General features: G+C 42.1%; 1 protein-coding gene and 1 long non-coding RNA gene across 19 annotated transcripts in view; one reads left to right on the top strand and one right to left on the bottom strand.

Annotated features, from left to right (window-relative positions):
• The window catches only part of LOC307182854, a 260,562-nt gene that overhangs the window by 10,839 nt on the left and 234,916 nt on the right, over positions 1-14,807 (bottom strand). The window lies entirely within an intron of this gene.
• The window catches only part of NPAS3 (neuronal PAS domain protein 3), an 863,203-nt gene that overhangs the window by 705,388 nt on the left and 143,008 nt on the right, over positions 1-14,807 (top strand). The window lies entirely within an intron of this gene.

Raw genomic sequence — 14,807 nt, 5'->3', positions numbered from 1 at the left:
ACATTATATTTTTCTGGCTAAATGGTGAAAGGAATACGTGTATCAAGTCAGGGTCATGAAAATAAGAAGACTTCCTTCAGTCAAGTTTTTGATCAACATTTTTGAAGCGTCTTAGGGTCACTTGATCACTCGTTGATACATTTATGCTGCCTTTTGTTTCTTGCTGCATTTCTCCTATAACAAATGAAAGCAGTCCAGATCTAGTTGTTGGTCATTCCGTTGAATGACCAAGTCTTTATTCTTCCCTGAACTACCATCTCATTAACACCAATTGTTTCACCTTGAACCAATTTAATTTTAAACGCGGGGATAAACGCCTATTTACACTGAACATTTTGCCCTCTGACTCAGCACCACATTGTTATTTCACAGTGTCAAGGATGCCTTCAAGTTGTGGTTTTAGCCATACTCAGAAGCACTCAGGGGTGAGCTCAGTCCTGAAACATAAAGTCTCACCTTTCCGTCCTGGGTCTTATCTTACATGTTCTAGTATATATCATTAATTTTGGCCACGGCTGCTTTTTCCTTCCATTAACTTTTTTTTTTTTTAAGTTCTAGAACTCATGTACTGAGATAACCACGTCTAAACCCATAGATAGATATTCATTTAAATGACAATCCCATTGTACAAATATTTTGCTAAGTCCTCTTTTGAAATTACCTTCAAAAATAATTTCCTAGCTTCAGAAGAAAGATGGGTTCATTAATTTATAGTCGCTGAAGAACATCCGTTGATAACCTATTTAACCTCCCCTGCCACCCCTTTTTCTTCCTCAGCCCTCTCAGTTTTCTATTGCCCCAGGTTACAAAAAAGGCTTAGGAGTCTTTAGAGAAGGGAAAGGAACAGACCAAGACTAGCAGCAGCCTGTGGGACCCTTTTGCTGAGCCCACCAGGAAGCACACTTACGGAGGTAAATTTATCTGAGGGCTGTCTGCCAACTCCAAGAACAGCTGAAGCTGAGAGATCATGGGCGTGGCCAGCTTTCTGTTGTGAATGTAAGTCATCGAATTTTAAATTGCTAAAGCAAGTTTTAGGTCCATTGAAAACTTGGGTCCAAAGAATACTGCATACACAAAAAAGTATACGTTCTTCCAACTGCCTGGCTTTTTTTTTTTCTTTTTTTTCTTTTTTTGTTGGCTGTGCAGTACAGCATGCAGGATCTTAGTTCCCCGACCAGGGATGGAATCTGCGCCCCCTGCAGTGGAAGCTCAGAGTCTTAAACACTGGACCACCAGGGAACTTCTGCATGAACCATCTCTAACCTATTTAATGTTTGAAAACATTTTTCAATGAAAACATGTTTCTTAAACTCCTAGAAAGGAAGGCTTTTGGGAAATCTAGTAAAAAGTGACAAAAATCGTCTTTGAAGACCCAATTGGTAGAGTTCCAAATGCATATCAATCATATATTTTGCACATGCCGACGAAATGCCATAGTTTGGTTCATGCGGACAACACAGAGATGCTACCCCTGGATTAGCACAGAGTTGAGCACATCCCCGCACTTATGTGAGACCAGGCTCAGAAGGGAAGTGGCGTCCTCAGCTCACGCCTGTGTGCGTGCGGAGGGAGTTATCCTGCTTTGTTCCTCAGTGGTCATTGGACCAAACCACTCTTACTTAGCTCATCATCCATCATCATCAGTTAAACCCTCTGGAATCTCAGTTGCCGTCGCCTCTTCTCTGAATTTAATGTGTCACACAGCACTGGAGCTGCCCCCAGAATCCTAGCTGAACAGGAGGTAATTGGGAGTGCCTGTGCCTTGAAGTTTCCCTCTGCTGAGAAGCTCATCCTGGAAAAGTACTGGGTTCCCAAGCAGTTAAAATTGGGCAGTGGAGGGAGGCGCCCTATACAGGTAATAACTCGAATTGGAGGTAATTCCAACCAAAAATGTCCCTGCTTTGTTTCCATCCCCCAGAGAAACAGGCAATGGCTTGTAGGTAATGTAGTCATCGAAATGACAATCCCACTGTACAGACATTTGGCTGTCTTAAGGGAGTATGCAAAATGCTGGGAACATCTCTCTCCGTACTCCTCCCATCCTGGATGTAGCAGATACCTATGCAAAATTAACACCTGAACAAAGCAAACCTATGGTCTCCATTACCCATGTACACGGTTGTTTAATAGAAACATGGCCCTTAGAGCAGCTGGCCAGATGTTCTCACTTCAAAAAGGTGATTTCACCCTGCCAGCCAACAGAACTAGCTCAAGAGAAAATGACATTGAAAAACCAGCAGCGTTATGCCAGAGAAAGTTGTACAGGGCTGGAAACCATTCATAATCTGATTTAATATGTCTGGGAGGCCAACAGTATGGTGCTATAGCAAATGTATAAAGGCTGCCCTTCCTGTGTCAGGCAACAAGATAGAGATGATATAGGCACGGTTATTTTTATTATAGGTCTTGGCCAAAGAATTGTTTTATAAACATCGTTGAAAGTTATTATATTGGTTATTGTATCATACATACTTTGAAGCTTATTTTTTAGTCCCTGTGTAAGGAAAGCTTCATGAGGTAGAAGAAATAAGCTAAATTTTAATAATCATGCGGTAAGCACTAAGAACAAAGACAGGGGAAACATACTAATGTCAATGTTTATGAGGCAGGAAGAAAGGCCAACAGAGGGAGGGGAGAGGGTTTGGAAGAAACCAAAATCAGTCAGAAGAGTGGAAGAAACAGATTGTGTGCAACAAAGAAAATGACAAATAGAGCATGAGGACGATAATAGAAATGATGAGGTGTGCAAGGTGGACTGATGGCAGAGAAAGAAACCAGGTTTGAATGGGTTGATGCCATGGGGAGGGCAGGAGAAGCCAAGGGACGGGTCTTTAAATAATGAATTCTCTGGCAAAGCTTAAGCCACCCAACCGAAGTCTTTCAGACTTTAATGTGGAGACGAACGCCCTGGAATTCTTGTTTAAAATGAAATAAACAAATGGGACCTAATTAAACTTAAAAGCTTTTGCACAGCAAAGGAAACCACTGACAAAACAAAAGACAACCCACTGGATGGGAGAAAATATTTGCAAATGATATGACCAATGAGGGATTAATAGCCAACATATATAAACAGCTCATACAACTCAACATCAAAAAAACAAACAACCCGATTAAAAATTTGGCAGAAGAACTGAATAGACATTTTTCCAAAGAGTAAATGCAGATGGCCAACAGGCACATGAAAAGATGCTCAACATTGCTAATCATCAGGGAAATGCAAATCAAAACCACATGAGATATCACCTCACACCTGTCAGAACGGCCATCATTAAAAAGACAAGAAATAACAAATGTTGGCGAGGATGTGGAGAAAAGGAAGCCCTTGGACACAGTTGGTGGGAATGTAAATTGGTGCAGCCACTGTGGAAAACAGTAGGAGGTTTCTCAAAACACTAAAAATAGCACTACCATATGACGCAGCAATTCTACTTCTGGGTATATTATGAAAAAAAAAAAAACACGAATTCAAAAGATAGATGCACCCCAATGTTCATAGCAGTATTATTTACAATTGCCAAGATCTGGAAGCAACCTATGTGTTCATCAACAGATGAACGGATAAAGAAGATGTGGGGTAGTATTCCACACACACAGTGGAATACTACTCAGCTATAAAAAATGTACGACATTTTGCCATTTGCAGCAACATGGATGGACTTGGGGGGCATTATGCTAACTGAATAAGTCAGAGAAAGAGGGGGAAGGGGGAGGGGCAATATAAGGGTAGTGGGAAAGAGGTGCAAATTATTAGGTGTAAAATAAGCTACAAGGATATATTGTACAACACAAGGAACATAGCCAATATTTTATGATAACTATAAATGGAGTATAACCTTTAAAAATTGTGAATCACTCTAACTTACGTGTAACATGTAATTGTACAGCAACTACACTTCAATTTAAGAAAAGAGAAAAAAACATTTTTTAAATGCAGATTCCTTGTCTCCATCCCAAGACATCCTGATTGAGTTCTGTGGATGGGACCAGGGATGTGTTGTTAAGAAGGCCATACGATTCTGCATTTTTCACACAGACATAGATGATCTTCAGACCTCACTTTAAGAAACCTCTGCAAGCAAAGCAAAGAAAATATTACAGATTTTAACAGCAGCAACTTATTAGAAGAGAACAGAGGTGCTTGCAGGTAAGGAATATACTACGTTAACCCAACCAGGAAACATGGAAGATGGACCTAGAATCACAGCTGCCTAGAGAGAGAGAGGACGGGAGAGATGATGCAGGGATGCTGGGCAAGATAGAGCCCGGATCCTGTAAGTTTGTTTCCTGGATGTAAATCAGCCTCTGCCCTTTTCGGCTAGAGATGCCCCTCATCCCAAATGAGACCGAAAAAATACCTCAGAGAAACCTCTGAAAATAATTAAGCATGATAATTCTGGATTATCTTTAATTAGAGGGAGGCTCTGGTGCACTCCGAGTTTTGGAGGGTCATCCTGCATCTGTTACAAGTGATCTGTCACCGTTCCACGTGCACATTATTCATCGCTTTCACCTCTGATCTTCCCCTCCTCTGAGCACAGCCCTCTGCAAGGCCCCTGCACTCAGTCTGCAGAATAAAAGAAATCCCCTGACACTGTTCCTGCTGCCGCTACTAGATGGCATGTCCCTTCCAGGGGGGACTCAAGATGGAGAAAATCTTCCCCTTTCTTCCCTCTTTCTGTGCTGACTCCTTGGTGCCAGGCCCATGCCTGTATCAGGAGCGCCAGCCTGTCCCTAGAGAGGACTTGGGGAGTGGTATCCAGGCCATAGCCAACAGCCTTTAAGCAACTCCAATGCTCAATGCTCATTGTAAGCCAGAGGCTGCCAGCCCCAGCCTTGTGGAACGAGAAGAGGGGAAGAAAGGGAGGGAGGCTTGGGAAAGGAACAGGAGAAAGGCTGGAGGAATGCAAAGGGAGGAGACCCAAGAAGCTGGACAGGACTGTGGCCACACCCTCTTCTTTCAAAGCCAGCGAGCCTGGAACCATCTCTCTGCCTCCTTTTGACTTTGTTTACAAGGCCTGCACCCGTGCAGAAACCATCACACCTCCCACAATGTACACTGTAGTGCCTTGCGGTTGTTCTCTTTGCCCTAACGCGGGGCCCCACTCGGCGCCATCTTCCTGTCTCTGCTCAGAGCGCCGCGTTTAGCCTCCACGATGGGGCTGGCTGCAGGCTGCTTTGCCTCGGGTGGTTGGCTACGTGGCCACTCCTCAGCGAGGGAGCAGAGGTGTGTCCTAGTCAGCCTGGCACGCCCACAATACCTCAGACAGACCACACCTCACGTGGACTAGACAGGCAATGGGTATTTATTGAATTCAGAGTTAAAGCATTCTTTTCTCCCTGGATCCAATTCCTTAAGTTGTTAAGTTTTGTATTAAAAAAAAAAAAAAAAGTCCCTCAAGACTCTCTCCTCAGGTTAGGGGAATTGAAATGTACTTAAAATCAGCACCAGCTCAGTTAATGTAACAGAATTAGAACACAGATTGTCAGGAAATGAGTATGGCCTTTGAGATCAGATCTGGGTCTCTAGCCCAACCCCGTCATTTATTCCCAAGTGACAGTCAGGAGAATTGTGCCTTTTCTCCACACCTCTGCTGCCTCGTCTGTACATTAAGGCTGATAATACCCCCTTCTCGCAAGGTCCTTATGAGAATTAGATGAGAAAACTGATATAAAAGCACCTGATAGATGTGACTGCTCAAAAAGTATTTGTTTGGCTTTTTTCCCTCCTCTTCTACTTTTGGATTAATCTGGCTTTGATGGTTTATTTTATTTCCCTTTCTTAGGTGTTGAAATATCATTGCTAGTACACAAGAATACTAATTAAGTAGCCCCCAGTCGGTAGCCCCCAGCTGATGCCATCCGCTTCACAACTGCTATTTTAAAGTTTAAAGTGATGAAGCTGATGGCGGCAGCCTGTCCCTGACAACCGGCCGCGAGGCAGTCTGCGTCTCAGCCCTGCCCACGCTGCATTTGTCTCATTTTGAATTGTTTACTACGATCAACTCAGATTCTTGACAAATACAGTTAGTTAAAGATTAAAAGCTAAGCTTTGGAGATCTTTGTGAGACTTTTATTCGTATTTCATCTGCAAGGGAAATTTGTGTGTGAATAGGAGAAACATCTCTTTCAGTAAATATAGTCACTAACTGTATTTGGATATAGTCTCATAAAATTATCTTACATTCCTTACATTCAAGGACTCCTCTTTGCTCGCCACCGGAATATTTACCGATCGAGAACGTGCTGTTGTATTCCCTTTGGCTATAACCCCAGGAAACAGCACCCACTCACCTTTGAAACTGGCTTTTCCGTATTACTCATGCCAGTCTTTTCTCACTAATTTTATGATTATAATGAGGCAGTGGTGCTCTAGTTAGCACAGATGACCTTCTAATTGAAAGACTGTAAATTCAATCTCCATCGCTGGGCCCCGACAGAAATTTAAATAAATATAGCTCCTAAAACCCTTGTGATGGGCTGGCCTAATGACCAGGGGCTAGCAGAGCCCAAGTCATCTGTCACGGGGGACCGCCGGCAACTTCTGGGTGTTAACTACAGGAGTCACTAGAAGCAGGTTGCCCTCACAAAGCAAAGTGAGATGAGGGACTTTTCCCTGGCTCCGATTCAGGCACCATGCCTTACTTTTCTGCAACATATGCCAAGTTGCTTTTTTGTCAGACTGTTTCCTAAAACAGGAGTCTGAACACAAGGGGAAGCACCCTTCTCAAATTGGTCCTCAGCAGACAAGAAAAGGCTTATCTACCAGGCCAGTTTTTGTCCATCTGTAAATCTAAATTTATAGATTTCGATGCAGTAAGCTGCCCGGGGCTGTGTTAACTTCATCCCCTTGGCTGCTGTATTCACCGCCACTTTTCACCCCCATGACCTTGGACGGCAATCCAATTCAGGTTTCCAGAATGAACTGCCCCGAGGATCAAGATGGGGTGTGGAAATGGTCAGTCTGAGGAAGGAATCCATGGAGCTGTGATGCTGGCCACATTTGTACCGAAGAATTCAGTACTTGCCCTTGATGTATTTTTGACCCTCCCTTTTGGCTTTAACATGGCATGTATATGTCTCTTGACTGTGAACCACCTCACATTTCTTTTGGAAAGAAGTTGCATACAGTGTTTGAACTAACTAGCTGCTTTAAAATATGTCCTTGGACCTTGACAGTAACTACCTACAAACGGCCCCACGTTGCTGACAGCGCCTTAAAGCTGGTTATTGGCTTGTCAGCATGGCGCATCTTTATCCTGAATCTATCACACAAACACAATGGAAATTTCCCATTGCCTTTAAAGTTTTGCATTCTATATATTTGGTTGTTAGACAAATAGAGCGAGCTTTGCCGACTTCATTTTCATTCTTGGCAGCATGTTTTTATCATAAGGCAGATAGTCATTAATTTACAGAATCAACGCTGGGAACAGCTTTTGTGATCTCATATTAAATTTTCCCCTGAATCCGCCCCTTGGCAAAAATTACTCACATCGTTAAAAAATATTTAATTAGGCTGTAGTTTATACCCAGCTCACTGGGGAAATGTTGGAATTAATATGATTTGCATGAATTCTGTTTCTCTTTTTCTGTCAGAGATTAGTTTTGAATTCAGTTCAGAGGGTCGTTGACACTGCCAAGGACTCTCGATCGTGAAGGTCAAACAGGTAGCAAATACTTCCCCTGGGTAGGTTCCCTGAAAAGACAGCTCAAAATTGCTTTTAATTATGGGTTACCTGAAAGGCCACTTGCTGTTTTTATTTTTCCACAGATCCCTGAAACACTGCACGATTGGAAGTTTTAGGTAAACCATCTTATTCCCAACTAAGACAGGCGGTTATTGTGGAGAGATAGATGTGCCTAGCTGTGTGACACCCAAACAATTTTCCTAGCTGCTCACCAACTTCTGCGGGTTGCTTACAAAGGAGAAAAGTCTCTTCGCCCTGTACTGGGGGTGGGGGGTGGGGGGTGGTGTGTAAAGCCGCCTTGTAGACGGCCGGCAGTGAGTAAATTTTCTACACAGCGACACACCTGCTTGCTCCATACTCTCTCACAAGATAAGATACAGTGCTTTCAGAGGAAAAAAATACTACTGTAAATTGTAAATAGTCAATACATAACTGTATCGTATGCAAATCTGCGACTGTTGGCAATGTCATCTCAGAAGAACAGATAAATAAAGTTCATTTACTACATAAAAAAAAAAAGATGTTTAGTTATGCATTTCCTTGCTTATTCTTCCATGGGTTAGGGGGAAAAAAACCTTAGGGAATCCAGAATCCTATGCCATTTTTTTCCAAAAGCAAATTTAATGGAATATTTAATTAATAATCTAATCAATCAATTAATCTCAGTTACATAAGTGTTGAAATCTCATTCTTTTTCACAGCTATATCAATAAAAGAAGTGAAATGGCTACCCACTTATCAGGATAATAGGAAATTGTTACAGACACAAAGAAAAATCGACATCATATTAATTCTGCTACACTGGCCCTGAGTTTGCCTGTTTTAAAGTCTTCTTTGCATATTAGACAAATGTCCCTTCTCCCTCTGGGAGTACCAGCTCCACCTTTTATGTCATAACCTTTTCTAATGGTGAAAAAAGGGGATGGTTAGGTTTTTGTTTTCTAACTCCCAAAGATTTGGGCTTTGCAGTTCTAAGTGAAGGCACATTCCAACAATAAAAGGGCATTTAAACTTTTAGACGTTAACTCTGTCTTTATTGTTGAGTCTTATTTTAAGCTGAAAAAATATAAACCATCTGCTATCAAAATGTGTACAGACTACACCATGCTGCTCACTCGCCAACTGTTGATGAATAAATATTTGTATTTCGAATGATTTATACGGGGCTTCTTTCAGCACTGGGAAGATGAGAGTCAGTTGGACCCTCGATTCTAAAAATCACGAGCCACGTCACTCATGGGGATGAATGCCAGGTGTATCCATTGCAGTCATAGCCTTATTTGATAACTATGCTGATGAAGAGCAGGGCACATTCCAGATTCCCCCAAAGTGTTCTAAATGAAGGAAACTTAAAATGGGAGAAGGGAGGAAGACTAGAACTTTCTGAGGACATATGCTGTGCTCGACATGCCATGGGTGATTTACACACACAATGTTTAGTCTACAGAACACCTTACAAGGTCAACACGACGGCTCCATTTCAAAGAGGAGGAAGATAAAGTTCAAAGAGACAGAGTAGATAGACCTTTTTTTTTTTTTTTGCGGTACTCCCACTGCCGTGGCCCCTCCCGCTGCCGTGGCCCCTCCCACCGCGGAGCATAGGCCCCGGACGCACAGGCCCAGCGGCCATGGCTCACGGGCCCAGCCTCTCCGCGGCACGTGGGACCCTCCCGGGCGGGGGCACGAACGCATGTTCCTTGCATCGGCAGGCAGACTCTCAACCACTGCGCCACCAGGGAAGCCCTAGATAGACCATTTTTTTCATTTAGTCACTTCTTTCTACACATGAACATACAGAACCTAGAGGGAATTAATACCACCCACCCCTCCCTCCACAGTCACACAGCGAGTTAGTCTCAGCCGGGAACTCAGGTCCCCTAGCTGTCTGCAGAGTACTCTTTGAACTTATCTCAGGTCTGGGTCTGAATTTTCCCAAATACGTCCTGAGACCAGTTCAGCCTTAAAAAAAAAAAAAAACAGTATTAACTAAAAAAGAACACAGCTTTTCCCCTATACCTTTGTTAGTTCATTTTGCATTATCTGTTTTAGAGAAAGTTGACTCAACTCTTCTGCTTTCCCCAGATAAATCCAAGTGTGCATGTGGCTTTGTGAAATCTTTTAAGCAACAGGGTCGATGTGCACCCTGTCACCCGGTGGAAGGAAATTCATATAAACACTTAATCGCACAATTACAGTATTCTTTGTCTGCATATATGAAAATGAAAAGATATGACTAAAAGACAGTGATTGACCAAGAGCTGTGTTTATATTACTAGAAACTGTACAAATGCCAGTAGGACTGGAGACATTAACTCAGCCTTGCAAAGGATGCAGGTGACTCAGGAAGCCAGAAGAATCATTTTCCATTTTGTTGTTTGCTTCGTTACTGTTGTTTGCTTTTGCTTTTTCCTGTAGCTGCCTTTTTGAAGAGCACAAAGCTTCAAAAGGGTCCCTATTTAATCCTCCCTGTGTCTCTCCAAGGTAGCAAGTCTCAACATTTCACCCCATGGTCTCAAAAAAACCACAGATTTGGATAAAAGGCATGCAGTTTGCATCCAGTTTTCTAGGTGTTTGAAAATAAATATTATATCCTCTTTTCCTTCACGCTGAGCAGGAATAAATTATGAGGCCAGTTCCTGAGAATATAGTCTACCTTCTGAGGCCAGCAGTGTTCTCACTGGATGGTTCTGCCCCAAGTGCATTCCCAGAGGTGCCCCCGACCCCTGCCCTATCCCAATTCATGCTGTTGTGCTAATGAGGCCAAAAATAAGCATATCAAATTCCCACTGTTTAATCAGACTGTTTTCACAACTAGGTATACTTGAAGGAGATTGCAGTTGAGAGACCTTGAAAATGTAAGATTAGCAGTTTGGGGAATTTCTAAATAATTGGTGAAATACTGTACTAACCATGTGGCAAATATCGGTTTCTCTTTTCAATTCTGATTCAGGGCAAAAGAGTACATATGGGTAACCATAATTGTTGTTGTTGTTATTATAGCTACCATTTATTAACTGCTTATTATGTGCTAAGCACACAACTCATCTCAACAACCCAAAGAGTAAGTAGTAAAATCGCCATTTTACAGGTGAGAAAATAGAGGCTAGAAAAGGTTAGAAAACCTCTTCAGAGTCACACAGAAATTGACACAGCTGGGATTCAAACCTTGACCTTTCCGAAGTCAAAATGCAACCCTGCTTCCCATGAAAGCAACGTCTCAAACAAAGCAGAGCACTGGCATGTGAGGCAGAACCACTTTCTCGCCCTGACTGTGCAACTGCTGCAGCCCCCCTGGTTCTGCGTCTTGGGGTGCAGGCTGACCTACCTACCAATCACAACCCAGGATTCCAGGGAGGAGAGAGGGAAACAAAGAGAAAGCATTTTGAGATCATCCGTTTAATCAAATCAACAAATATTGATTGAGCACAGTGATAGGTATCTTGGGAACTCTAAAAATGAGTAAGATATCACCCAGACATCAAGAAGCCTGCATTCTAAGAAAAGGGAACCCTCCTACACTGTTGCTGGGAATGTAAGTTGTTGTAGCCACTATGGAGAACAGTATGGAGGTTCCTCAAAAAACTAAGAATAGAGTTGCCATATGATCCAGCAATCCCTCCTGGGCACATATCCAGACAAAACTACAATTAGAAAAGATACACGCATCCCCATGTTCATAACAGCACTCTTCACAAAAGCCAAGATGTGGAAACAACGTAAATGTCCATCAACAGATGAATGGATAAAGAAAGATGTGGTACATATATACAATGGAATAGTCCTCAGCCATAAAAAAGAATGAAATAATGCCATTTGCAGCAACATGGATGGACCTAGAGATTATCATACTAAGTGAAGTAAGTCAGACAGAGAAAGACAAATACCATATGATATCACTTACATATGGACTTTAAAATATGACACAAATGAACCTCTCTACAAAACGGAAACAGACTCACAGACATAGAGAACAGACTTGTGGTTGCCAAGGGGGAGGGGGGAAGGGAGAGGGATGGACTGGGAGTTTGGGGTTCGTAGATGCAAGCCATTATATATAGTATGGATAAACAACAAGGTCCTACTGTATAGCACAGGGAACTATATTCAATATCCTGTGATACACCATAATGGAAACGAATTTTTAAATATATATATATATAAAACTGAATCATTTTGCTGCACAGCAAAAATTAACACAACATGGTAAATCAACTATATTTCAATTAAAAAAAAGAAGCCTGCATGCTAGAAAAAGGTTGCATTCTAAAAAAGGGTTTAATACAAGTCTACAAATAGCTACATAGAAGGGTGTGAGCTTCCTTCAGTTCCTGGAACATCATTTCCATTTCCTCTACTAGTATGCCTTTTTTTTTTTTTTTTTTTTTAATGCGGTACGCGGGCCTCTCACTGTTGTGGCCTCTCCCGTTGCGGAGCACAGGCTCCGGACGCGCAGGCTCAGCGGCCATGGCTCACGGGCCCAGCCGCTCCGCTGCATGTGGGATCTTCCCGGACCGGGGCACGAACCCGTGTCCCCTGCATCGGCAGGCGGACTCCCAACCACTGCGCCACCAGGGAAGCCCTAGTATGCCATTTTTAAGAGTGAAGATGAAAATTGGTTAGAGACCATTTTTCTACGGCACACATTAAATTGTTTTAAGAAAGAAGGTGCAAGGAGGAGAGAGTCAGTATATATTTCATGTCTCCACATTAATACCTCCCTGGACCCAGTTCCTGGTGGCTCAACACTGATCTGGCTGCTAATGGCAAGAATAGTCCCCACAGATGTATTTTTCACATAGAATTGTCCATATACACAAGCATTAATTGTGCACATTATATAAAAAGATAGTAGTGTTACCTTTACAGTGGGGGCGGGGTAGGGGGAACATGCATCTTAGTGGATAACATCCCGTTCCAGATGTCACATTGACTGCAGGAGGTGAGAGAAATGCTGACTTTTCCAACCAAATATTACCTCTTACTGCAAGTGCACACTCCTCACAGCTCCTGCAAATCTCAGATATCTATTTCTGGGATGCCAGCTACACTGCTTTCCTGTTTCACAGCCTATAAAGGCAGCAAGCCTTGCATGAGCTCCCTTTGTCACTGTTTTTTTTTTTTTTTTTTTTTTCCCACCTTTGAGGCTTCCACTCTTATAGAAGCAGACATTGTATAAATTGAAGGGAATTTTTTATGTACTTAGACTGTTTGGTGCATGTTTTCTAATGCATAATCCATCATCATCATAAGAAGCAAAGAGTGTCTCTTCACGATAACAAGTTAAAAATGGAGAGACAAAAAAGGTGCAGTGACTTGTTTACCCTCATTCCAAGAATCAGTGGTGACAACAGAGGGGGTAAGAAAAACAGACTTGCTTCCCGGGCTAATGCCTTAAACCTCACAATCCCTTTTTACATTGATAGTAGTATCACCCTTTTTTTCTGTCCTTTTCTTCTATTTTGAAAACTGATTCCATATACCCCCTGAGTACTGTAGAATGGCAACAAGACTAGGACGGTGGTTTTCACACAACTTTTAACAATAAAATATTGTTTTTCAAGCTAACCTTTCTTGAAAGACCAAAAACAATGAAAACACACAATGAGCTGCTCTAGCCGGAAAGTAATAGTGTGGTATCTCAGAGGAATCCCAGGGACTCCTTCATCTGGGGCCCCCAGCGGGCTTCGAGAATCTGTGAATTCCCTCAAGTTATCTGCAGTGTCAGGGAGAAGTTGGGGAAGGAGACCACACTTCCCATCCATCTCAAAGGATCCGTGATCCCAGAAGGATCTAGGGCGCCTACCTTTCTGTTCAGCATGAGACTCATGATCGTCCCCACTTGTTGCAGTTTATTAATGGGCTTCTGAATCAAACCCCAGTGGTTTTGTTGAGGTCATAATGGCTGTGCTACACTTTTGACTGTAAGTTCCAGAGGATCGGATTTAATAGCCCAAACAAGGATTTCTGTTAATATAGTGAAGGAAGGGATAAGCTTATTCAATAAGCCACCGTATTACTCTGGAACCTCCAACACTTACCAACCCCCTCCGAATCAGCTCATTTCTCATAAAATTATAATGTTATTCATGTATTTACTTGCTCATTTATTCATTTGATTAATATGTATGGAACCCCTATTTATCAGGGGTTGTAGCAGTGAATTAGACAGATATGGATGGCTTCTGCCTTCAGGAAGCTTACAGTCCAGTGAATTAATATACAATTATATTCACTGATCACACAATAGTTGCTATATGATTCGTTTGACACATTGCGTGTATTATCTCATTTAATTTTAATGACAGTAAGGTAGGTAACCATTATTATCTTTACTTTTTTAGTTAAGGAGACAGTAGAGTACTTGCTGAACGGGGTGGTAATTTAGATTCCAGGTCATCTGCCTCTAGACTGTGAATTTATAACCAATAGTCTCCTTTAGGAGCATGTAAAAGTAAATATTAGAAGACCTTTTGGAACATAGCCCACTTTGCTTGTACCTTTAACCATAACAGTGGACCTGCCTATCCAAATACCTAACCAAATGTTTCTAGTCCAAGAAATGTTCCTTGTTTGTCAGGCTATCCTGGGAGGTGCCTTTTAAAATGTTCAGCAGAAAAGGCAGGCACTCATCAGTCTCAGTAGGACTTCATTTCTAAGTGGTGTAATTAAAATTAGAACAAGAGACTTAATAGTAATTGTGCACAGTCACCCACAGCTATTACATAGTGTGGAAGGGCTAGCTGTAAATTCAACCAGAAAACACACCTTAAACAATCTCTCTTTCATCTAAGAAAACATTATCACTGGAGAGTAATACCTTATCACTGGAAAAACATTATTACCGGAGAGACTCATTAGTGACTTGAAATTGGGATTATCTGGCTTTGTTTTGTGTCCGTGGTTATGTAGCGTTGTTGAGACAATACAATAGATGCTGAGAAAATCAAAGGGATGGTCAATGGTAGAAACAAAGACTTCCTCCAATGTGTAAAGGAGGCAAGTGAACGTCACTAAATGAGAGCAACTGAGCATTGTGCATGGGGACTTGAGATCACTCCAGCTCCTCCCAAGGCAGCTTTCCTGGATCTCAGAGTTGGGTTGTTCTCCATGGAATAA

The sequence above is a fragment of the Stenella coeruleoalba genome, assembly GCF_951394435.1.
Source record: "Stenella coeruleoalba genome assembly, chromosome: 2".
In the NCBI taxonomy this organism is placed as follows: Eukaryota; Metazoa; Chordata; class Mammalia; order Artiodactyla; family Delphinidae; genus Stenella; species Stenella coeruleoalba.
Note: the sequence above shows the minus strand (reverse complement) of the source record. Positions and strands in the feature narration are given on the sequence as shown.